The sequence below is a fragment of the Eschrichtius robustus genome, chromosome 7 (genome assembly GCF_028021215.1).
Source record: "Eschrichtius robustus isolate mEscRob2 chromosome 7, mEscRob2.pri, whole genome shotgun sequence".
Taxonomy (NCBI): domain Eukaryota; kingdom Metazoa; phylum Chordata; class Mammalia; order Artiodactyla; family Eschrichtiidae; genus Eschrichtius; species Eschrichtius robustus.
In genome coordinates, this window is record NC_090830.1 from 80,820,252 (window position 1) to 80,845,883 (window position 25,632).

Genomic DNA, 25,632 nt, shown 5'->3' on the forward strand with positions numbered 1-25,632 from the left:
GAACTTACCTCTACATAATAAAGGCCATATATGACAAAACCACAGCCAACATCATTCTCAATGGTGAAAAACTGAAACCATTTCCTCTAAGATCAGGAACAAGACAAGGTTGCCCACTCTCACCACTATTCTTCAACATAGTTTTGGAAGTCTTAGCCACAGCAATCAGAGAAGAAAAAGAAATAAAAGGAATCCAAATCAGAAAAGAAGAAGTAAAGGTGTCACTGTTTGCAGATGACATGATACTATACATAGAGAATCCTAAAGATGCTACCAGAAAACTACTAGAGCTAATCAATGAATTTGATAAAGTAGCAGGATACAAAATTAATGCACAGAAATCTCTTGCATTCCTATGCACTAATGATGAAAAATCTGAAAGAGATGATAAAGAAACACTCCCATTTACCATTGCAACAAAAAGAATAAAATACCTAGGAATGAACCTACCTAAGGAGACAAAAGACCTGTATGCAGAAAACCATAAGACACTGATGAAAGAAAGTACAGATGATACAAACAGATGGAGAGATATACCATGTTCTTGGATTGGAAGAATCAACATTGTGAAAATGACTCTACTACCCAAAGCAATCTACAGATTCAATGCAATCCCTATCAAACTACCAATGGCATTTTTCATAGAGCTAGAACCAAAAATTTCACAATTTGTATGGAAACACAAAAGACCCCGAATAGCCAAAGCAATCTTGAGAAAGAAAAACGGAGCTGGAGGAATTAGGCTCCCAGACTTCAGACTATACTACAAAGCAACAGTAATCAAGACAGTATGGTACTGGCACAAAAACAGAAATATAGATGAATGGAACAGGATAGAAAGCCCAGAGATAAACCCACGTACATATGGTCACCTTAATTTTGATAAAGGGGGCAAGAATACACAATGGAGAAAAGACGGCCTCTTCAATAAGTGGTGCTGGGAAAACTGGACAGCTACATGTAAAAGAAAGAAATTAGAACACTCCCTAACACCATACAGAAAAATAAACTGAAAATGGATTAAAGACTTAAATGTAAGGCCAGACACTGTTAAACTCTTAGAGGAAAACATAGGCAGAACACTCTATGACATACATCACAGCAAGATCCTTTTTGACCCACCTCCTAGAGAAATGGAAATAAAAACAAAAGTAAACAAATGGGACCTAATGGAACTTAAAAGCTTTTGCACAGCAAAGGAAACCACAAACAAGACAAAAAGACAACCCTCAGGATGGGAGAAAATATTTGCAGATGAAGCAACTGACAAAGGATTAATCTCCAAAATTTACAAGCAGCGCATGCAGCTCAATATCAAAAAAACAAACAACCCAATCCAAAAATGGGCTGAAGACCTAAACAGACATTTCTCCAAAGAAGATATACACATTGCCAACAAACACATGAAAGGATGCTCAACATCACTAACCATTAGAGAAATGCAAATCAAAACTACAGTGAGGTATCATCTCACACCAGTCAGAGTGGCCATCATCAAAAAATCTACAAATAGTAAATGCTGGAGAGGGTGTGGAGAAAAGGGAACCCTCTTGCACTGTTGGTGGGAATGTAAATTGATATAGCCACTATGGAGAACAGTATGGAAGTTCCTTAAAAAACTAAAAATAGAACTACTCTAAGACCCAGCAATCCCACTCCTGGGCATATACCCTGAGAAAACCATAATTCAAAAAGAGTCATGGACCACATTGTTCATTGCAGCTCTATTTACAATAGCCAGGACGTGGAAGCAACCTAAGTGTCCATCGACAGATGAATGGATAAAGAAGATGTGGCACATATATACAATGGAAGGTTACTCAGCCATAAAAAGAAATGAAATTGAATCATTTGTAGTGAGATGGATGGACCTAGAGTCTGTCATACAGAGTGAAGTAAGTCAGAAAGAGAAAAACAAATACCGTATGCTAACACAGATATATGGCACCTAAAAAAAAAAAGAAAAAGGTTCTGAAGGACCTAGCAGCAGGACTGCAATGAAGACGCCGACATAGAGAATGGACTTGAGGACTCGGGGAGGGGGAAGGGTAAGCTGGGACGAAGTGAGAGAGCAGCATGGACTTATATATACTACCAAATGTAAAATAGATAGCTAGTGGGAAGCAGCCGCATAGCACAGGGAGATCAGCTCAGTGCTTTTGTGACCACCTAGAGGGGTGGGATAGGGAGGGTGGGAGGGAGACGCAAGAAGGAGGAGATATGGGGATATATGTATATGTATAGCTGATTCACTTTGTTATAAAGCAGAAACTAACACACCATTGTAAAGCAATTATACTCCAATAAAGAAGTTAAAAAAACAACAGCTGTAAGATACCTTTTGTATTCACTGGTTCAGCAAAATTTAAGCAGTCTGGCAGTACCAACTGCTGTAAAGTTGTAGAGCAACAGAAATTCAGAAGTTATCTTGGTGGGATTGTGAATTAGTATATCTGCTTTGGAAAACAATCTGTTATTATCTGGTGAATTTGAATATATGCACACTCTAAGATCCAGCAGTTCTGCTCCCCAAACTCTAACCCAGGAAAAGCTATTGTCTGTGCTCAAATCAATGTGAATGATATTCATAGCATTTTCTCTAGGAGGAAAACAAAACAAAATAAAGAAACAGGCAAAAAAAAAAAAAACCCCAAAAAACAAAAAACCTTGGAAACAACCCAAATGGTTCATTAAATAAAGTTGGGTAATTTCCCACACGGATGAATGTATGAAATTGGGAGAGAAGAAGCCTCTTTGAATGATTCTGTATGCTATCATTATAGACAGTTCAAAAATGCAAATTAAAGCACTATTTTAAAAGAGTCCTTACACTTGTGGCAAAACTATGAAGAAAACTATTGGTATTAAAAACTCAAAAATCACAGTTGCATTTACCATTGGTGGAAGGTAGAGGCAAAGAAATCTAATCTGGTAAAAACAACCCAGGAAATTTATTTATCTCTAAGCTTGGTGACGAATATACAGATATTTTTAAAGTAATTGTTCTCAATACTTTACATATGTTTTATCTCTTCCTTTGTCATGGAGAAAGCATTGGATAATAATGAATGAGACAAAACCAAACTGTTACTGACTTACCAATTTTATATTTTCAAGAAGTAATTAAGGTAATTCTTCTCTAAAAAACAAATGTTAATTTTGGGGACTGACCTCTTATCTGACTTGGTGTCTTTCCCAGTGACTGAAGGCCAGCTGGCTTCCAGTGTTTCATCTGTGCAGAAGGCAGTGGGGACCAGGGATAGCACGGAGGAGGGAGGAGTGTCAGGAGGCAGGCTCCTATAGCTGCTGTAAGGGTCATTTGAGTTCCCTAGCTTAAGGAGAACAAGCATCGTCTTTGGCCTAGCGCAGAATGTGGTCAAATTCCTCCCTGTCACTCAGCAAGTGATTCCACTGCTGTCTGTATATTATTCCAGTCATCTGGGTTTGCAGGGACCCTGTGTAGTGGTTTTGTGGTGTGGAAACTATGGCTACCTAGCTTTTTTCTTTCTTGACTATCACTTTGTAGTGTCATGATTACAAGGCTTGGAAGAAGATAGACTCTCTGTCCATTCCGAGTATAAAATGGGCACCTGAGATGAAACCACCTAGTTAATTTCCCCTTGTTGCTGCAGGAGAACCTGAATCCAAAGCACAGCACAACCTAGCCCCTAAATCTCTATTAAAAACTACCTTGGGTAGTCTGGCAAAGCTTTATTTAAAGTCAGCAGAGAATTATAAAGTCGAAAGTGAAAAATGGTGCAACAAGAAAGAATCAAAAAAGTACTAGATCAGTTAAATGTAGTCAAAGGCAGTTTAGTGTGTTCTGGCACAAGCCCTTATTGATGCAGAGAATGTGATGTATCAGGGGTCGGCAAGAACATGTAGGAAATGAGGAATGAAGGACGCAGCTCCAAGCTTGACTGTGGGGCACCCACACAGGCTGTGAAGGATGTATTACTCTTCTTTTGTACTAGGAATTTCAGGGAGAACATTCTAATTATCCCAGTCTGGACATCTGTTCATTCCTTCTTGATGTTTTGTGTGTCTGTATGTATGTGTGTGTGTGTATATATATATATATATATATATATATATATATATATATATATATATATATATATATATATATATATATATATATAAATTTGAATTTTTTTCTTTCATGGAGATAAGCCAAGCCAGAGGCTGCCTAAATTGGGTCAGACCAAGAAGGTAGGTATTCCTCATCAGTACTTGTTAGTATCCTAGTTTCTTTGGGGTCACCATTTTGATCTGCATTTTCATATCCCATTCCAACCTCTGATTGCTTCTGCCTGATCTTCTCCAGCTCCTTTAGTCAATATTAGCTAATCTGATTAGTAGTAACCACAGCTACCATTGTATGCAGCTGCCGTGTCAAGGCACTGTATTAGGGCCTGTGTATGCATTATCTCATGAATCCCACTAAAACACTGCAAGGGAGCTCTTTGTATCATACTGATTTTACAGATGAGACCAACTAAGGCTCAGAGACTCAGAACTCATTTGAGCTTACACACTGAGTAGCAGAAACAGGATTCACCAGGCCTGGCGCCTAAGTGGGTGCTATGCTAGAAGGATTGCTTCTCTAACCTCATCAACAGTGGTGGGGGAGGACCATACCTCTAGAGAACGTAGTTGCAGTACAGGGTGGTATGAAGAATGAGACCAATGTTTGAATCCTCACCTTACCACTTGGTGGCTTTGTGACTTTGGGCAAGCTACTTGACTCCTCTGTATCTCCCTCTCTGGAAAATGGGTATAATAGTAATGCCTACCTTAGTAAAGTTGTTGTGAGGATTGTATGAGTTCATATAAACAAACTGTTTCAAAGCGTTCCTGGCCCATAGTAAGTGCTGTATACATGTATGTTATTATTGTAGTTGATGACACTTCTGTTATTAGTGTGATCACTGTTGTTATTGTTCTTGTGTTTGATATGTCTTCTGGAGACAGGATGCCTTCCCGGAGAGAAATGGGATTGGCTAAAGGGGAAGTGAAGGGTCAGTCCCTGTGGCAGGTCCGTGGGGTGGATGTTCGTGGGCAAGGCACTCAGTACCCTTCCAATCTTACCTTGTGGGGGCCATGTCCACTTTTGGTAGACCCCTTTGTCACAAATGAAGTGACTGTGGAAGGTCAAATGAGGAAACTGGATTCCTTGGATATGCCTCTTGGGTACTTGTTCATTCAGAATCAGGTTCTGGGGCACCCGCCTTTCTTTCCCATCTACAGATTGACTCCAGGAGAAAGGAAGAGAGGTTTGGAGACTTCCTCAGTTCTAGCAGGTCTTATCTTATCTCAGTTGTAGATTCAGGAGGAATGATTGGTTTAATGTAAATGTTTTAGAGGATCTGAAAGAGATTAGAGAAACCTAATTCCAGAGCATAAAGGCAGGACAGGAGGGAACCATTAATCTCATGGACATTCAATTCCCTAAGAAATTTTGGGGGAGTGACCAGAAACAAGCCAGGCCATATGCTGTCCATTTGCAATCCTCCAAGCTGTGGACTTTTTTTTTTTTTTTTTTTTTTTCCGGCGGATCGAGGCCAATGCCATTGCCTCATTTGGATGGTTCTTAAACTTGAAAAGGAACTGAAAGGTTGAGGCTTGCATGCAGAGTCGAAACAGATGATTTGACGAAAGTAGTCCTGACAAACACCAGGGCTCTCCTGATTGTCAGAAACAGTCTGATGATGACACGTTCGAAGCTTCCCAGACTGGCTTGCATTTTGGTAAATAGGAACAATCAGGGAAGACATAGTTATGCTGTGGAGAGTTCTGAGACATGGAGAGAACAAGTTAATTGTTCAGCCTCAACTGAGACCTTTCACTCAAGTCATTAATCACAGTGCACGGTCTGGAGCCTTGGCCCCGAAGTTCGATTCTTTAGGCTGGTCTCCCACTCCAGATGAAGGCTTATTCCAGGTGCTGGTCATTTGTGTTTCCCTCCAACTGGACTGATTTATGGACCCAGAGATGTTTCCTGGTTTTTCCAAATTCTGTTCCATGACTTTGTAATAAAGGGGACATGTGATTTCTGGTTTTGTGCAGCTCCTCAGTTTTAACATCCCTAATACCAAAGATTTTTTCAATTAGTCTGTGGCCTGCCTTCTGTGACCTAGAGGGTAGAAATGCTGTTCTGTGTTTTGAGTATCAAAGTGAAGACTTTTAGAGACTCTCTTATTTCTTCCCCCCTTGGCTAGAGTTGAAGATGTGCAAGTCCTGCACGAGGCTTTGTTCCTGCATTCAACATCTCGATGCATATTAAGACTTGGGAAACCAAAAACAGCTTACCACAGCCATTAGAATTATCCCCATCCCGCCCCAACTCATATGGTTCAGGGTATAATATCAGGCCTTCCACACTTGGACCAGGTCTCCAGTGACAGCGTAAGCCAATATTGAAGACTTCACAAGAGAATCTGAGTGTCAGAGGAGGACAATGTAATGTTGAGGCTAAACAGGGCACTGCCGAGTGTTACCCGTTTGACTGAAAGGTAACCCAATCTGAGCTGATAAGGGGCAACAGATCCCTTGGGAGTTGTCCCAAGTGGCAGAAATGTGTCACAGGAAAGTAATTGGAAATTGATATTTGACATATCTCTGGGTTACTTTTTATTCCTGATAACACCAAAGGGTTTGGCTAAGAGTCACAAGTGACTAATACGTGAAATCCTGCAGTCCAAGGCTGAAATACGATCTCTTCTTTGTTGCAAGTAAGCAGCTGATTTCTGATCCTTTGTTTCCTAACTAGCGCTTAGAGCATAGAGGCCCATGGGCTTAGTTTGGGTGAAATGAATGGTGAATATAGGCAACCCTGCCTTTCAATACTTCTCTGAAAGGAAGTCATCACTGGTAGTGGAGTACTGTCCTTAAAATTCAACTCAATTTAACAGGTACTTGTTCAAAGCCTACTATGGGTTTTATATTGTGTTGTGTGCCATGGGACATACAAAATAAATATCAAATATGGCCTTTGCCCTCGAGGAACTTATAGGCTCCTGGGAAGGATGACGTGTTTATGAAACACATTTTACGTGGTAAGATAAGATATCACGTGTGTGCCAAAGTGAGTAGAACCTGGAATAATTACAACAGGGATTCAGAAAAAGGAGAGTAGGGTAGACTAGAGTTGTCAAGGGAAGGCTTTATGGATGAGGTGGGACAAAGACATCAATATCCCAAACCCAGAACTCGCCCTTAAAGGAACTGCAAGGAGCACAGGATCAGGTTGCCAAGAGATTATGGAGCCCCCTTTAAGTGAAAGTAAATGTGTTCAATATGAGGATGGATAATTTAGTTCAATAAATATTTATTGAGTACATGCTTTGTGCCAACAACTGTATCTGATGAGGTAAGGAATGAATAATCCCTACGAAGAACACATGTGGGTAATTCTCAGATGCTACTTTCTCTTAACCTAGATATTTAAAGTTATTGCTGGTCTGCGTGATTCCAAAACCTGTGATTTTTACCACTTACCGCTCTCTCTCTCAAAAGGACTTTCCCATGCTTGCTTCAGCAACACATATACTAAAATTGGAACAACACAGAAAAGATTAGTGTGGCTTTTGCACAAGAATGACATGCAAATTCTTGAAGCATTCTATATTAAAAAAAAAAAAAGAAAAAAAAGAAGTTGACCTCGTCCAAGATATCTTTGGGTTGAGGAACTGAGTCTCATTTTTTGTGTCGTGGGGGAGTGACCTGTACAACTTCATAAGTTGTTTACAGTGTAAAGTGTTGCATGAATGCTGATTGTGACAGGAAGGGACACTGAGTTAGCATTTGAATAGCCCCAAATTATTGGGTTAGGGAGTATTTGGAATAGCATTTGAAAAGTCTGAACCTGGCCCAAACTCATGATCATAAGCAGAGCCCAAGCTCTCTGAAGATCAAGTTTTCTTGGAATTTCCATTATTCCCCTTGACAGTTGCTTTGGAAACCCAATTAGAAGGGTCTTCCATCATTAGCGTTTGAGATAGTCTTGCACTGGGCTCTTTGGCACTCATGAATTTTGAACTTGGCACTACCCAGATATATAGGTTAAGTCACTAGCAAAATGAGGAAATCAATTATTTGTTCACTTCCTAAGGTACAGGTATAACTAGGCAATTGCAGATTGGTCTGGAAAGAAAGTCAGGATGACAATGGTGGTGGCAGTGGTGGTCGTCATGGACATGGTAATCGTTATTCCAAATATCCACATAATTTTTAAATAATATAACCACAGAACACTAGTAAACCCTGGAAAGAATCTAGGACATCAAGCATCGAGGCACAGAGGTGTCAGAGTTTATTTAGCTAAGCAATACCAGAAGAGGACTAGAAAATCCCCCTTTCTAGCTAGCAATCATTCTCATACCACAATGAGACCCCTGCTTTGTAACCCCTGCGTTTCTGCCATCCATGTGACTGCTTTTTGAAGCTCATTTAGGTACCAAATTTAAATGGAATTCTGAGAAAAAAATTTTTTTTTTTTTTTTTTGATTTGGAGAGACAGGTGGAAGGAAAAGCTAGAAGAAATTTGAAAACGCTCTTGATTCATGTCATTTTCCTTAGTATTCAGCCACTCTCTTCATCTGAGAGGTTCATTCTGGCCCCCATGGGTTAGATACACACACATGTGCTCGCTCACTCATCTGTATGCCTGTGTGTATATTGATATGCATTCCTCTTCATCATCTGTAGGCATTTTACAAATAATGGCTTGTGTGTGTGTGTGTTTTATCGTCTTATTTTTAAAATGAAAATGACAACTTCAAAATTCTTTGCAGAAATAGTTCTTTTATGGTTAAAAAAAAAAAAAAAAAATTCCAGTATGTAGGCCAGGGTCATCTTTGGGTCACAAAATTCCACGGAAGGTTTTGGCATGGGGAGGGTATAAGCAGCGGCTTTGGAATTTTTGTTCTTCCATTCTGGGGCACATGGGCCAAGTTGGTCACAAAGAAGTTAAGTTAGTGGGGAGCTAGTGAAATAGTCAAATGAGAAAGGTAGAACAAGGTTGAGAGTGCAAACAAAGAAATGGCAGGATGTAGAAAGAGACAAGAGGAGGTATGGATACCCTCCCCACCTCTTCCAACATCCTTCTCATCTGTGAGGTCATCACTGGGCTGGGGGTGGGGTTGAGAGTATAAAAGGGGCTGAAACTTTTGAGTTGGAGCTTTTGTTTTTGATGACGCTGTCTTGGGAGTTTTCTTCTTGAATAGAGCCAAGGGGATTTTGTAGAGCTAGGGGCATCAGAGTGGGACTCAGAAGAGAGGAGATAGACCATTGGAAACCTGATCTAGGTCCTAGGTTTAAGGATGAGAAAGTACTACAGGGTTTCTATAAACCAAGGGGGCAAGTCAGCAGGATCAAAATCGAGCCTAGGCTCCACTCACCAAACTCTGTGTCTGTAGCTGCATCTACCCAGCTGGATGGCTTTTTTGCAATCATCCAAAGCACTGTCTAGAACAGCATAACCCCCGGATATGGAAATCTTAAACTTTCTTCTAGTTTGTCCAGGCCTATGAGGAAAGTGCCCTTAATGTACTTTCCCTTGGCTGAGCGTGGACAGTGAGGAAGCCCGGTGGCTCCCTGAGCAGACTGGCTGCAGAAACTACCCTCTCTGATGGGCAGGGGAGGTGTAAAATGGAAGTGACCAGAGGGTCATCTATTTCACCCTCTTGAGGAGGGAGCCACAAAGCCTAGGGTACGGAGGCCCAAATTTCCAGACTTTTACCACCTCCAATCTCCGTTTAGGAAGGTTACAAGTAAGCCTGGCCTTAGTGGTGCCTTCTTTCCCCGTCTACAAATGTGGTATCACAATTATTGTGCACCTCCTTGTGCTTGGTGTCACGGGGTGTGAGGCCTCAGTTGACTTTGAGGAGCTTAGAGGCCATTGTGGAAACAGGAAAGACCAGCACAGTCGTGCCAGTTGAAGCGTGTACAGAGCCTCCTTGACAACAGCTAGGGAGCCTTGACAAATCAGAGACCGCCATCACATATGGAGAGGTGCGCCCACCTTCACCTCGGTGGCTGTTTCTTCTTATTGAAGAATGAGAACAGTGAATGGCCTAAAGCAAGCTAAAAGCAAATCCTTAGACTTTGTTCATTTTATGACCACAATACTTGGTGGTATTATCGGTAAAGGCCCTGGCATTCCTTATAGGAGAAATGCCAGATGTGAAGCCACTGAATGTTCATTCACCTGCTTTAAGTTCTTTCAGAAATATCCTGATTTACAGAAGAATGCGGAATCATAACTGTCAACCAAGATGTCATTGTCACTTTAGGATGTCCAGAAACAAAGGGATATTATATCCTTTGTTATTGGAGCACCACAGATGCCAAATTATGCACAGGGCCCCCTCTTGGCATTGAGTGCGTGTGAGCCTAGAGGCAACCAAACTCTGATTTCAGAAGGATGTTGCCTCTGATGGTGTTCTCACCTGACTCTCTCCCTGGAGCTGTAGGAGAAAGCATGGCCCTCCTACCTCCCCTGCATTTGGATGGAGCGGCAGACAGCAAGAGGCATGCAAGTCATAGAAATGGTAGGAGGCTTGGGGTAGACTCTTCTCAGCCTCCACCTAGGGAGCTTGACAAGGGTACCATTAAAGGGGTGGAGAAATAATTCATAACTTTTGGTTTTGTCTGCACATAGGCATATTCCTACAGGTGCTTGGTTCAAAACATGAATATTTGATTAATACAGAATCAGGCATCTGGAACAGAGAGGAGTGGAATTTGGGGTTTGAGTAGGACTTAAATGTCGTTCATTCTAACCACAGCTGTCTGCATGCACATAGTAGGCATTGGAAATATTGGTTGATTAGATTTTCTTTGACTGGAATAATGTGGTTGCTTGGTTTTGAGTCCAGATGTTTGGCATCCAGCCAGGGTTGTGTGCTCTGCATCTGTCATCAACCTTCCACCACAGAGATGGTTGGCAAGGGGCAGCATGGACCAGTGAGCGCAGCAGGAGGTGAGCAGCGAGTGAGCAAACGAAGCTTCATCTTCCGCTCCCCATCGCTCCCCATCGCTCACATTACCGCCTGAACCATCCCCCCCCCACCCGCTGCCAGTCCGTGGAAAAATTGTCTTCCACAAAACTGGTCCCTGGTGCCAAAAAGGTTGGGGACCGCTGCTATAGGTGGCCTGTGGAGCTGGCTAGCTGCAGAAACTGTCCTCCACACCCCCATTTTCCCCAGAGTCATGATGGCTGTATTTTATGGCAGAGAACATTGGCGTCTCAGCTAACAGACCACAGCAGTGCTGATGACAAGGACTTGAGCAGCCACGTATTCGTCCATTCCATTGGTCATTGCAAAAGTGTTGAGGACAGGTCTGTTAGTTCCCAGCAGTGACCTGGAAGCTGAGAGGGAAATATGAGAAGACCCGTGGTAGGGGAAGTAGAAGTTTAAAAGGTTAGTGGGAATGCGAGCCCTTCATTAACTCCTGGGGAACAATGACAGGACGAGTGGTTCCATTAGCGCTAATGTCATGTGCAGCAGAGGGGAAAGGATGCTATATGGTAGGATGCACGGTACACTAGACCTGAGTCTGCATTTCAGATCTGCCTCATAACTCCAGCATATGGCTTTAAGCTCCAGACTCAATTCCCCGCCCTGTAAAACAAAGAGAATGTCCCAGGTTATTCTTCAGATCCACCCTTCTGTGATACTTTGATTAGGAATTTTGAGATCTTCATTTTCCCATAATTTAATGTCCCCAACGACCTAGAACTTACTACTTTCATAGATAATCAAGTAGACTTCTAATATGCTAAGGACCCTAGGAATGAAAAGTAGCAAAAGAAGGTATAGACTATGCCCTAATGTATTGGTTAAAAGACAGCAGCAGTTGAATCTGTGAAGATCCGTTTTGGATAAAAATATAAAGATTTGTTATGGTTGGGAATGGAGCTCTTGTTCAAAGTGAAACAGTAGCAAGTATTACCTTTCTTCATGGATCACATCCTTGGTTCAGTTATTTATCTCAGGACTAAGAGCATCTTGTTGCCCTTGAGTTGGTCTACACACTGCCCTGGTTCATCATTATTGGTATGGCAGCCTTATTAGTAGGTACCAGAAGGCGTCTGCTGCCAGTGTTAAAGGTAATTTCTCTTCACCCCACCCAAGAAACATGGGCTGTATTTTTGTGGGTAGTTGAGAAACTAGAGATAGGATCATTAATCCGGAACGGAACCCAGAAAGTAGTATTGGTAGAAGTTATACTCCTGTCTAGCTGAAAGATAGATTCACTACCTAGGTGGTTCCCAGTCTCTTTTGACTTCGTGGAGTGAGACCAAGTACGTTACCTGTATAAAGGACAAAGCATAAAAGTCATTAGGAACCTCTCACTTGCATGTAGTACTGTATTGCTTTCTGAGAGGTTTATAACAATTATTAACCAACTTGATCATCCCCCACAATAATCCAATGAGATCAGTATTATATTACTAAATGACAAGAGGAAACTGAGGTCTAAGTATATTGATGGGGTTAGCCGTTTCTCACAGGACAGTTTTGATGGATGCTGGAAAATGTTCCACCCTGAAGCTGCACAGAATGCTCTCTCCACAGTTGAACTTATTCTATAGGTTAAGGCCTGCCTGATTCTGTGCACTCCTTGTTCAAATACATATACCCCTGGGAAAGAAGTCACATCAAGCTTACTATCACTTAAGAAATGCCTGAATGTTTTTTTTTAACAGTCATTTTCCTCTGACATAGTTGAGCACAGAATACTAGTTTGTTAAAATTAGGATAAGTGCAAGAGGACCGGGATAGATTTGGGTTTGGGGAGTTTGTTTGGAGCAACCATCCTAAAGGGGTTATGATAATGAGGCCCTCAGGACTCCAATTCTGAATGAGGGGAGTCCCCAAGTAGGGAATAGTGATACTGGGTGTGGAGCAAGGAAGACAATGAAAGCAGAGTGACTATTCACATTTCGGGTTTGGTTGGTCTCTCTGTGTTGGACCCACCCTTGGTAAGCGGGGTGACATTGTGATGGATGGGGTCAAAGCCATCTGCTATTACTGGCCAAATACCTGGCTTTGGGCTTTGGTCCATTTCATAGGCTCTCTTATTCTGCTAACTACTTAAGGCAGAAAAAAATCATTCCCCTGTTCGACTCCAATATGTGCCAGTTGAAACTGAAATCTTCATACTGAGCAAATGTACCAGAGAACACTCTATAAACTTAATGAGGGAGATGAAGAGATATATGCCAGAAACCTAGAAAATTTAAAACTGATGCGGTTATGACTATTGAATTGAATGTTTAGTTAAATTGTTGACACTGACAGGACGTGGCTGAGGAAATCTACCATCCGTTTTCTCCTTGTCTCAGTGATAATGGTTCCTTGGTGTGCTCTTCCCAGTTAACAAAAATATTCCCGAAAGTTAAATGCAGGGAGAAGTGACATAAGAAATACTTTTATTATCTCTGCTCTTCTGGGAGTTCCCTCCAGGCACATTATTTAAAGCAGGACTTCTCCCGACTGGCAGATGAGTTTGGAGGGAAGGACTCACGGGTTCAGAGGTTACTGAAGAGCCTCCTGAGATGGGAGCCTCCTAACCCCTGTGCTTGCAGACGTGCCCCCAGCAAACCCATCGAGCACGATGCTGCCCTTGTCTTCCCCAAATACCTCTTCTCCCTCTCACATTTTCCCTCCTCTCAAAAACTGATGAAGGTTCTCCGTTGCCTAGTGAAATAAAATCTCAATTCCTTTAAGTGGCAGTTAAGGTATAAATGTGATCATGATTTTTGTAAACTGCAAAGTACTATATAAATATTAGCTATTTGAAGAAGAATCAGGGGGGTGTGGGAAAAAGTATTGAATTTGGAGTCAGAACACTTTGGTCTGAGTCTTGTGCTAGCTGGGTGACCTTGGACAGGTCACTTCAACTCTCTGAAGCTCAGTTCCTTCATTTATAAGACAAGATCATTGTGATAGTTAAATTAATTGAAAGTGACAGAGTAATTAGCAAAGAGTGGACGCTCAGTACCTATTAATGAAGGCATGGTAACTGAAGGCAATTTAGTCCAGCTCTTGAGAACACTGGCTATGGAGACACAAGTTATCTTCCTGTGTCTCTTATTCCCTACCTATAAAACGGGGATAAGATGGAAGAGTCAAATGGGTTTACATATCAGGATCTTTCAACAGTGCCTGACCCATAGTAGTCCTTCTGTAAGTATTGAGGCTCTGTTACTGCTGTTGTTACTTTTATTATTCAAGGACCTGTTCTGGCCTTATCTTTCCAGCCTTATCTGGTTTTCTGTCTTACCAGTAGAGAGAGCTCCTCCACCAGGTCAGGATATCCTCAGGGTGGACACTGATTCTTCACCTTTAATTGGTGTGGACTTTACTCAATGCCTGAAAAATACTCAATCATTTTTGTCATTTAGAAAAAAAAAAAGTACAAACACATGCTTGCTACTTCTACTCAGCATTGTACTGGAGGTTTTAGGCAGTGCAGTAAGGCAAGAAAACAAGAAAGAAAAAGCATCCAGATTGGAAAGGAAGGAGAAAAGCTCTAGTCACAGATAACATGATCATCTGTATAGAAAATGCAATGGAATCTACAAAAAGCTACGAGAAGTCATAAGTGAATTTAGCAAGGTTGCAGGATATAAGATCAATATAAGAATCAATTTGTTTTTAGTTGCTTATCCTCAACATTGTCACAACTAGACCAGTTTAACTGGAGCACAGGATGAGTGGGGGGTAGTGGTGGTGTATGAAATTGGAAAGGCAGGTTGAAACTCAGTTTGATGACGTAAGTTAACATGGAATGCTTTTGCTCACACTTTCTGTCCATCTGTCCCCTTCCTCCCTCCTTTCCTTCCTACCTTTTCTTTCTTTTCTCTTTCCTTTTTTTCATTCTTTTCTTTTCCCCTTCTTTCTTATTAGTTTGTTGGCATAAACAACTTTTCTCCATGAAAAAAAGGTAGAATTTTCTTTCTTAAAAACAAACGTTTTTATTCGTTGGGTTAAATAAACAAAATGACCATAGCTAAGTTGCTTTGAGCTCACAGGGACCATTCCGTGAAAGGAGTTCCCAAAGACAGGGATTACACTATCAGTACATGGACGCTGGAACTACGGGTATTTGGATTCACATTCTGCCTTTCTCTTAGCGAGATCTCTAACTTTGGGAAGATCCCTTCATCTTTTTGAGGCTCAGTTTGCTTGTTTATAAAAAGGGATAATGGTTTCATGGGTTCTTTGTAGGGTTGTGGATAGCTCACGTCAACACCACTTTTTGGGTTCCTAAGAATTGGACCGGGACATGGAGGTGGAGAGTCTTTCCCTTCAAGGAATATTTAGTGAAGATACGTGTGTAAATAACCTCAATGGCATGAGATAGGCTATTGGAGTTGTATAAACGGAGACCTGGTAGGTGCAAAGAAGGGGTTAATTAGCCGTGCTTGCGGGGTGGGAGAACATTTCGCTGTGCTGATATCTAAACCCAACCTCAAAGTTTAAGTGGGATTTTTGACAGTTAGAGAAAGGGGCAACTTTAATACAAATACAATCTTACATTTGTTTAGCACTTCATCATTTTGCTTGACATGAATTAGAGTGGTGTAAAACTATAATTTATAGCTATAAGGGATTATTATTGCTATTCCAGGGGCAGTTGTTATTACTTTAAGCTGCTGTTTCAGTAAGATGGGAAATTTTGACCCTAAATTGCAGCAACTTAGCCAAGTTTGTTTACACAAAAATTTTCAGGGAATTTTTCCATGTTGGAGGAACCAGGAGCCTTAAGAGCTTAGCTCCTACTGGGGCAAAGGCAAAAGTAGGATGACAAAGATTAGGAGAGGGCCATTACGAAGAAGAAAAGGGGGTGTTAATTAAGTTTTTGCAGAAAAGATGGCCCATTTTATAATTAGGACACAACTGGCTAGCTAAGTAATAATGTAAAAATATAGAAACCTAGATATTTCAATGCTAGTCCAACATGGAGCCAAAGGACTCAATCTTTGTGAAATGTTGCAACCTGGGGATTTTCCCTTATAATTCTGATAAGACATGTGGCACTTCCCCTGGGAGAGAATTGGGCTCACAGCTCTGGGTTAAATTACTCAGTTCCACAGATCCTTGCCTTGGTCCAACACATCATCTCTGTGATGTGAATGTTTGATGAAGTATTGAAGGTTATTTGGAAATACAGATAGATAAAAACAGTATTTGGGAGTTTGCAGAAGAGTGGAAACTGGAGCCAAGAATGTAACTATAATTTAGGGTAAAGAGCAATAATGAGGTCTCATAAAAATAAACAAACATGATGTTAAATGGACTGCAGATCATTTGCACCTTGAGGCTTTTCTTAGATTTTGTGCCAGTTTAAAACAAACAAACAAAAAACTGATACTAGGTCTTGTGCTTTCTGCCAAAAGAGTTACTAATACACAATATTTTGTTTTCATATAATCAAAGAGACACCCCCCACCCCACTTATTTGAGGGGAGAAAAACAAAATCCATCCAGCTATCTAGAGCAACCAGCCGGGTTTGGGAAAAGACTTTAAGCCACTCTGCCTGGGGTCATACTGCTTTACGCTGCTCTTGACTTTACGTCAAAGCTGATGTTGTTATCTAGAAAACCTAACAGCTGTAACGATTTCAGTTTTATTCACTGAGAAGTCACTTCCAATCACGTTGGAGAAATGGATTCTAGTGTTTGCAAGTGACCTCTCCTCTTGCCCTTTAAAGAAAATAGCATGTGTGTTGTAAAAAGCAATGAACAAGAAGTTTGGATGACCAGAGTTCTACAACTTGCATCTGCTAGTGCCTGAGCTTTTTTAGACTTTAGATAAGCCAAGTCACAGATGTGATCCTTAGTTTCTTCCTCTGTAAAATAGGAGCAGTCATACCTACCCAGCTACCTTGCGGAGTTGTGAGTGTCAGTTGAGAAGCTGGAAGTACCATGCAAATGCAAGGGGGTGTAGCTTCCTCCTCGCAGCGGGCCTCTGAGTCACAGAATGACAGGGTGGTCCTCAGGTACTTTATACGAAGCCATTGGTGCTTTTAACAAAAATGTTGGTTTAATGGTACATGCTAGGGTGCAACACAGCTTTATTATTTTACTTACAACTGCCCCCATGTATCTACTCTGTAGGACTAGATCTTCCTCTGCCTCTGAGTAAAAATCTCAGTTGGTGCCCAGAGCTTGCCGCTCGCTCTTAGATAATAAGTCCTCTGTTTACTGAGTCTTGAAACACTCTGGGTTCAGTTATAAGTATCACAAATCTAAGGTGAAAATGAAAACTGAAACTCATCCACAGGTAATGCCTCCTCTGTGGGCTGAGGAATGTCTTCTTCCTTTATTCTTTCACCTTCTCCTCATTTCCACTCTCCAGGTGGGTCCGGTGGGGAGAGGGAAGAGAAGGAGGGGTTGGGAGCAGACTTGCTGCCAATCTGGCCCTGGTTTGCTCTTCCAGGGGCAGATGTGTAGCCTGACCCTTCTCCTTAGGCTGCTTCATGAACAGCGGGAGTCCTCTCACTTGCAGTTCTCTTGATGACAATAAATCCACCCCCTGAGGCGGTTCACTTGTTATTCCTCTTGCAAATCCTGGACATCTGGGGACTTCTCTCTTTTGAGATCTCTGTACCTCCAGCAGGGCAGGATCCAAGATTAACCCAGGGGGCTTTGTCTTGTACTTGGCCCTGATCTTCTCCATGGAGATATAGATCTTTGACTTATTAATAGTGGGGTATGGCTAACATACCCCGCCTCAAAACAGGCCTCTTTTACTGAGCCACCTAGAAAGCAGCCTCAACCGTAGTCTTTTTTTCACTTGTTAAATTCTTTAGGCATAAGTCAGAAATCAGTTCACTCTGACCCTGAAAATGCAAGGGACACACACCAAGCTGTCCAAGTGATCCACTTATCTCCCTCTCGCGCTCTAACCCTTCTCCATGGAGGTAAAGCATTGCAGGCAAACCTAAAATTCTCTTTAAAGAAATCTCCACTTCCCAATTTCAAACTCCTCTCCTACCCCATCCCACTTCTTTTTTAGTAATGTAGAGAGCTGTGGTCAGCTAAGCGTTGCAAATCCAGTTCTTAGACCCCTCCATCGCAGGTCCTGCCTGGGTGATCTGGCTCCCCATCTTGGAATGTGGGTCTAGTTGTTTCTATGGTCTTGAGGCTTCAGCTGAACTTGAAAAAGAATCCAGTTTTAACATTTTGCTATATTTATATCCGTGTATCCCAAACTGTAGTTTGTAGAACATTGCTTCAGAGAAGTGTTCCAAGATTTTAAAAGTTCCTGATCAAATAAACTGGGGACACAAATGCAAGACTTCCAGCTCTGAAGGTGCTCATTGCACATAAGCCTACTAAATAATATGGGAAATCTATAATTTGGAACCCTGTTGGACACTTTTTAGTCCCAGTGTTCTTCAGATATATTTATCTACACGGTTGATTAACATAGTGTCTCTTTGTTTGCCTTTTGGGCAGTGGTGCTCCAGATACAAGTTAGAGCCTTTTTTGACAAGTGAGTAAGGCTAGTCCCTGGTGAGGCTTCCACTGGGCATGGCTAAGTATATTCATACATCCCTCCAAGGTTTTCCTACTAATAGTAATGGGCTAGTGCTCATATGAATATATATTTTGGAAACAGCCAAACAGAATTGGCCATGCGGGGGAAAAAAAAAGAAGGTACTAATAGTTTTGTTGCCCTGTTTATGAAACAGTAAAAGATTTAAAAATTAGATAGTACAGCCCATTCGAATAGAGGTTTAAAGGATTCCAGTGTTTGGTTTAGATTTTGAGAGTTTAGCTTTGATGAATTTTAAAGACAAAGACATAATGACTTATTCTCACCTGGACCAGATTTTGTTCCTCCTACATTTTTACAAGTCACAGCCATCAGCTGTATAGGTTTTGAGTCATCTTAAATGTCTCTACCTTTGGACGGACCCAATTGGCCAGTTTTCAGATAGACATCTTCTGCATTCAGCTCATTTTTGAATGGGGATCATAACTTCCCAGATGCATTTCTGAATAAGTAGCTTATTCCATCTATTATTTCACTGTGTCTTGAGAGAAGATGATTGGCTTTATGGTTCCTTTTGTTTCAAACTCTGCAAGTATTTATGCTGAATAGCCTCAAGCCTTAGCAGTGTGAACCGTCCTGGATTGCCTACCACTGTCCTGGTTTTAGCACTGAAAGTTCTGCATGCTGGGAGTTCCATCCCTGGGATACAAAAAATCTTGGGTTTTGATGATGGATGCCAAAGGTTGGCGGAAAAATGTAAAACCCATATGGCAGCCCAAAAACATAGGTGTGGTAAGCAATGCTGTTTTTAGTGCCAAATAGATACAGCATAGATTATTCACCTTCTGTAGTTGCTGTCACTGTTTTCCTGCCTTGTGTTAGTAACCAGGATTTGAAATTCACACTAATGGATCACCCACTGTTGTTTCATTCCAGTTGATGCAATTTAAGTGTACACCTTCAGCATATCGTGATTATGAGTGTTAGCAATCCATCTATTTGACTTTGTCTGTGGATTAACTGTTGTGCTTTGTATCAAGATAGTGCTAGTTTAATTTTTACATCGTGACTATTGTGACCATATTTTCTAAGAGTTCAGATCATAAAGATGAGGATGATTATAACACCAATGCCAGCATGACCTAGACACCCCAGAGAAAGAAGGTTAAATGGCTGTTATTTTAATGAAAGGTGGAAGGACTCATACAACTGAATTGGCCAATAAATAATCAAACAGAGCATTTTGCACAGTATGTAGAAGAGAATTTTTAAAAATTGAAAAAAAAAAAAGAACTTGCAGTTGGACACGGTGGAGAAGAAGATGTGAAGGCACATATGAAAACTGAATCTCACAGTCTTGGGATGAGACATAGAGGTACTTCTAAATCAGTCAAAAGCTGTCTCGTCTTCCAAGAAGACACCAGCGCTTAGCAGAACATGGTCCCCGCTGAGTTAGCCTGGGTATGTCACATAAACAAGCTTCATTATCATATTGTTCTTGTGATTGCTCTATGAAACTGATTAAACTTGTATTTCCTGATTCATAGGTTGCCATTAAAATGTCCTATGGGTGAACAAAGGGGAAATTTGGGGTAACATGTGTTGGCCCCCTAGAGAGTAGAGCTAATTTTGTCAGGTCTGATGAATAACCATGCTTTCCATGGTAGATCAAGTGACCCCTCAAATCACAGCAGCAAGATAATGTTCCCTCTGGCTTTTCAGTATTTGGACTTGAAAAATGGAACTTCAAATGGTCTTCTTGTTTTTGATGAAGATTTTAATGAAACTGCAGAAAACATCAAACAAAAGATTGTTATCTTGTCTAAATACAAGCTATACTTCACTCATCTATCTGCATATTGGCAGAGAATACAAATGTAAATATTGGCAAATTCCATTCAGTGTTTAAAGTTCTTACCAAAGAAAATGAAACGATCTCACCAGCTAAACATCCTGTTCACCCTGTCTACAACACTGGTGAAAAGGGGCGTGATTTGCTTCCCTATGATTTTGAAGCTTTCATAATGAAAGTTTTTGGTCACTTTCAGCTTCCTCAAAACAGGCAGAAGCACTTGAAATTTTTGAAGTTATAGAAATGGAAGGAGACAGCCTTTTTCGATACGTGCGTACAAAATGGCTGTCATTATTGCCAGCCACAGAAAAGATGTTAAAACGCCGTCCTGCTCTAAATCATATTTTCAAAGTATGAGACAAGAGGAATGTCCTTCTCTAATTTGGAATACTTCGAGGATGAGAACAGAGAAAAGGATTACAGTAAAACAGAAATTTATGTGCTGTTTCTCCACAGTTCTTTGGTAATCTATGAAGAGGTCACAAAGAGCCTAGAAAAGAATGACCTGATTTGTTTGATGTTATGTGTAGGATATGACAAAAGATCATACAAAGAAAAAAAGAAAACTCAGTTTTTGGAAATCCGTTTTTTGGAAATAGGATGCTTCTGAACGAAAAAAAACAAATGTCACCACAGTACAGCCAAGTCAAATAGGTCTTTCTCAATTTCTTTACTAAAACTATAACTTACTTGGAATCCAACTGCGATTTCACAAGTTTGAATTACCTCTGTGCCTTAAAACTACTTTCGCTGAGAAAAAGAAGTTTAACTTATGATGGCATCTAATTTGCTTCCTAATGTTTTAAAAACAATGGACATGGACCATCTCTATGATGAATTTATAAATGCAACGATCTGATTGACAAACTGCTGGTCTATCAAAATAAACATGTAGATACAGAGTGAAGGAACAGTTTTGGAGAGCTGGAAACCAATTCCTATAAGTCTAAGATCCTGTTCTTGCTAGTTAAGTAAACTCTGAAATGTTCCACGCTAAAATGCTTTCGCTGACATGGTGTTTAGTTTGATGTCTCCACATTGGACTGACACCAGAGCACTGTAATGTGGGCTTGATAAGAGCATAGCCACAAGTCAAACAGAATCTTACATCTGACTATATATTCAGTTACTACTACATAAAGGAAAAGAAGGTATCCTAAAGGCTCTAGGCAGTTCAGAGAAGTACTATTGGAAAAGGGAATAGCAGGAGGAAAAATATCCTATTATATCGTAAGACAGAAAGAAACATGTCATTGTTATTTTTTATTAAATGCAGATATCTGTTTCTATTGTATTTTCATTATCCTTTTAAAAAGTCATATACTTATGTATTTTAAGAATATAGAATAATATAATAAGATAGTAAGATTTAAATATCCAATAGAGAGTTTAAAGAGCTAAAATAAATTGCTATATCAGAGGATAAGAAACATCATAAAAATATTGTTAAATTTTTCTCCCATATGTTATCTGTTTAGTTAGTCCTACTATTAATTATTATTAACTGCCACTGTTAACTAGTCCTCCTTTTTGTTTAAATAATAGGATTTATATCAATGAAGGGTAAATCATATAGAATAACATATGATTTCAAATAAAAATGGATTTTTCATATTTTTATGTTAAAGTAATTATATATGTATATAATGACTTGTTAGGTATTATTTTGGGGGGTGGGTTCTGGCATGGATGCACCCTGGGTTGGTGCTCTAAAAAGTTAGTCATCCTGCTTGTCACCAGTGTGCTTTTAATGAGCCTCTCTTGTTTTAAGGCAGGAAAGCAAATCGAATTCTCATCAATTGCCTTTTACCTGCTACAAATAATCCCTCGCGTTGGCCATTGACTGTAAAATAAGTCATCTTTGTCTTGTCCTTATTGATTACACGTAAGAGTGGAGGCAGTGTTTCTGAAACCATTTGTATGTCATTTAGGCAACTTTTTATGTCATTAAAAAATGTCATTTATTTGAGATTGGTTGTCTTCATTTGTTTTTTGTTTGTGCTAATTGAAAAAAGGGGAAAATATCAAGTTTCTACTTCTCTTAATGAGAAGCCAAAGTAGAATTGACAGTTGTCCATATGTATCACTCATGTAATGCACATCACCTACCTGCAATTTCTCTTAAAATATGCTCCAAGTAGTTGGGAAATTAAACTTTTATTTTCGTTGTTGTGGCCCTCACCTACCCTCTCTTAATAATCCATAAAGACTCTCTGTTCACCTCTTCTTTCTGATGTTCTAAGAGCCCTTGCGATGTGTTGCTTCTTTATTACCTAGTCCTTCTCACATGGAAACCCATCTTCTGCTTTCCCACCCTCACCTCCCGTGTCACTGTGCTTAGGACAGAGTATCCCCTTCCTTTAGCTTTTCCGTTCTTGTCTTACTCCTACCTGTATTTCCAGGTCTCATGAAAATGCCCTTTACTTCACACAACCCTTTCCAGACCATTTTCTAGCTATGTACTTTAATGTCTCACATGCCTTCCTACTCACCTCCCATCTTGTAGCGCTCTGTGAAGTCCCGCATATGCTCTTGGATGGATTGTGAGGTAGAGAGCGTGCCTTGTTCTCTCCTTGTATCCCCAAGAAATACCTAGAACAGGGCTAGGCAGATTGTAATTGTTCAAGAAAGATGATGGATTAGTTCATATATATGACGGTTCATGCAAAATATGACACAGGGGGTAGGCAAGTAATAATATCTCTTCTCATGGAAACATTGTCCATAATGTTTAACGGGGTGTGAAAGAATAAGGCCTTGTTAAGATGGAGAAATGGGGGAGGGTAGAAAAAAAATAATCATAATCCTGACTCCTGGGCTCAGGTTTTAGCTTGTGCTTTAACTTCTGGGTAGGGAGTTTACACTATGTAAAATACACACATATGTGTGTGCACACACACGCACACACACAGGGTTTAGCCTTGACGTACATTTTTAATTTGATGCCAGTACTTTTTAGCAGCCTGGTTTAAAGTTGGAAAAATATCCACTCAGTGTCTAGTTGAGTTATGAGTTGAGAATGAATTTCACAACAAACCTCAGTGATTTTCCACCAACCATACCAACCCAAAGACAATTTCTAATCACTTGGTGGCCATCGTATTGCAAAAGAAGCAGAACACAGACATGCTGCCTGTTTCGCTTAAAGTTATGAAAACCCACTGAAAGGGGAATGTAGAAAGTAAACGATCCATGGTAAAGCATTGTGAATGAAGGCAGAGGTGCTGTGGTTAGCTGGGTTTCTCAATCCCTCAGATTCTCAAAGCCAAGAGAAAATTTATCCTCTTCCACTGAGACATAAACTAAACTCTTTTGGTCATTAATCTGCAAAGTTGATGCCTGCCATGGTCATTCATCAAACATTTTTGTGGAGTGAGTCTGGTGGGGCCTCTGAGGCATCTGCCTTTGAAATTCACGGCACTGTTTTGTCCCCTGAGAACGGAGTGACTTTCTCCCCTCATTGCACATCTGGAAGGGAAGTTTCTGCTTCTCCTCTTCCCCGGGCTGAGTCAGGGCCTGGAAGGGGCAACCACCTTTATTGAATCGTGTGCTTGGACTGTAAGGTTCTGAATACTCCTCCCTGGGCTGTCGGGGGAGGAGAGAGAAGAGAAATACTGCGGTGGAGGCACTGTTTATAAGGCAGTCTCTTTCCTGGATTACAGTTCACCACAGAAAAAGGACAATTACTGTTTGAGGTGATTTTTATAGAGGAAAGAGTCTCTCCATTAACCATGGTGAGAAACGAGTAGAATCCTCGAGCTGCAAGTCTCAATTATCTACAGATAAATCAGGGAATGGTTCTGGAATCTTGAGGTCTGATCTGAATTTACAACCATGTCTCCAGGCTCAGAGACAAACAGACAATTTGATGAGAATGGACGTTTCCTACGGAGAGCGTGCCCCACGGGTGCTGGGATGTCTTCTGTCTGTCCAGTAACTGTGCCTGCTAATGCTTTGTCCTTAGCGGGAGGTCTCCTGGAACCTTCCAGGCCTCCTGTGAATTGGCCCTGCTCCCTTCCCAGGCTCCTGTTCTCTGTCTCCAGCTTGGCATCACACTCCAGACGCAGTGGCCAACTTCCTGTGGCTTGAGCACACCGCTGTCTTCTCCACATAGGGCTGTCCACCCTGACTAGCGGTGCCCGCCCTAAAATCTTTGTGAGATTGGCTTTTTTTTTTGTCATTGAGGTTTCAGCTCTAGTGTCAACTCCTCAGAGAGGTATTCTCAGGCCACTCTATTTTTGTTTTTGTTCTTGTTTTGTTTTTTAATTTTTATTGACGTATAGTTGATTTACAATGTTGCATTTAATTTCTGCTGCACAGCAAAGTGACTCAGTTATACATATATATATATTCTTTTTCATATTCTTTTCCATTATGGTTTGTCACAGGATATTGAATATAGTTCCCTGTGCTATACAGTAGGACCTTGTTGTTTATCCATTCTGTATATAATAGTTTGCATCTGCTTTTCCCAAACTCCCCATCCTCCCCCCTCCCCTCCACCGGCAACCACAAGTCTGTTCTCTATATCTGTGAGTCTGTTTTTGCTTGGTAGATATGTTCATTTGTGTCGCATTTTAGATTCCACATATAAATCATATGGTATTTGTCTTTCTCTTTCTGTCTTACTTTGCTTAGTATGATAATCTCTAGGTTCATCCATGTTGCTGCAAATGGCATTATTTCATTCCTTTTAATGACTGAGTAGTATTCCATTGTATTGAGATATATATGTATCACATCTTCCTTATCCATTCATCTGTCGATGGACGTTTAGGTTGTTTCCATATCTTGGCTATTGTAAATAGTGCTGCTATGAACATAGGGGTGCATGTATCTTTTCAAATTATAGTTTTGTCTGGGTATATGTCCAGGAGAGGGGTTGCTGGGTCATATGGCAACTCTATTTTTAGTTTTTTAAGGAACCTCCATACTGTTCTCCATAGTGACTGTACCAATTTACATTCCCACCAACAGTGCAGGAGGGTTCCCTTTTCTCCACAACCTCTCCAGCATTTGTTATTTGTAGACTTTTTAATGATGGCCACTCTGACTGGTGTGAGGTGATACCTCCTTGCAATTTTGATTTGCATGTCTCTAATAATTAGTGATGATGAGCATCTTTTCAAGAGGCCACTCACTGTAAAGCCAAACCCACCTACACACTAGTCACTTTCCGTCAGTCTCAGTGTGTCCCTCCTTCTCTTCCTCCCTCCCTCCTTCCTTCCCTTCCTCCCCTTCCTCCCCTTCCTCCCTCCTCT

The 25,632-nt window shown here is 40.8% G+C and overlaps 1 protein-coding gene and 1 non-coding gene across 2 annotated transcripts in view; both read left to right on the plus strand.

Moving 5' to 3' along the window:
* Nucleotides 1-25,632, plus strand: part of LRMDA (leucine rich melanocyte differentiation associated) — a 1,092,698-nt gene that overhangs the window by 893,928 nt on the left and 173,138 nt on the right. The gene's annotated exons all lie outside the window — the stretch shown is intronic.
* Nucleotides 7,530-7,634, plus strand: LOC137767915 (U6 spliceosomal RNA). Its single transcript, XR_011074605.1, has one exon. It is a non-coding gene; the product is annotated as a U6 spliceosomal RNA (small nuclear RNA).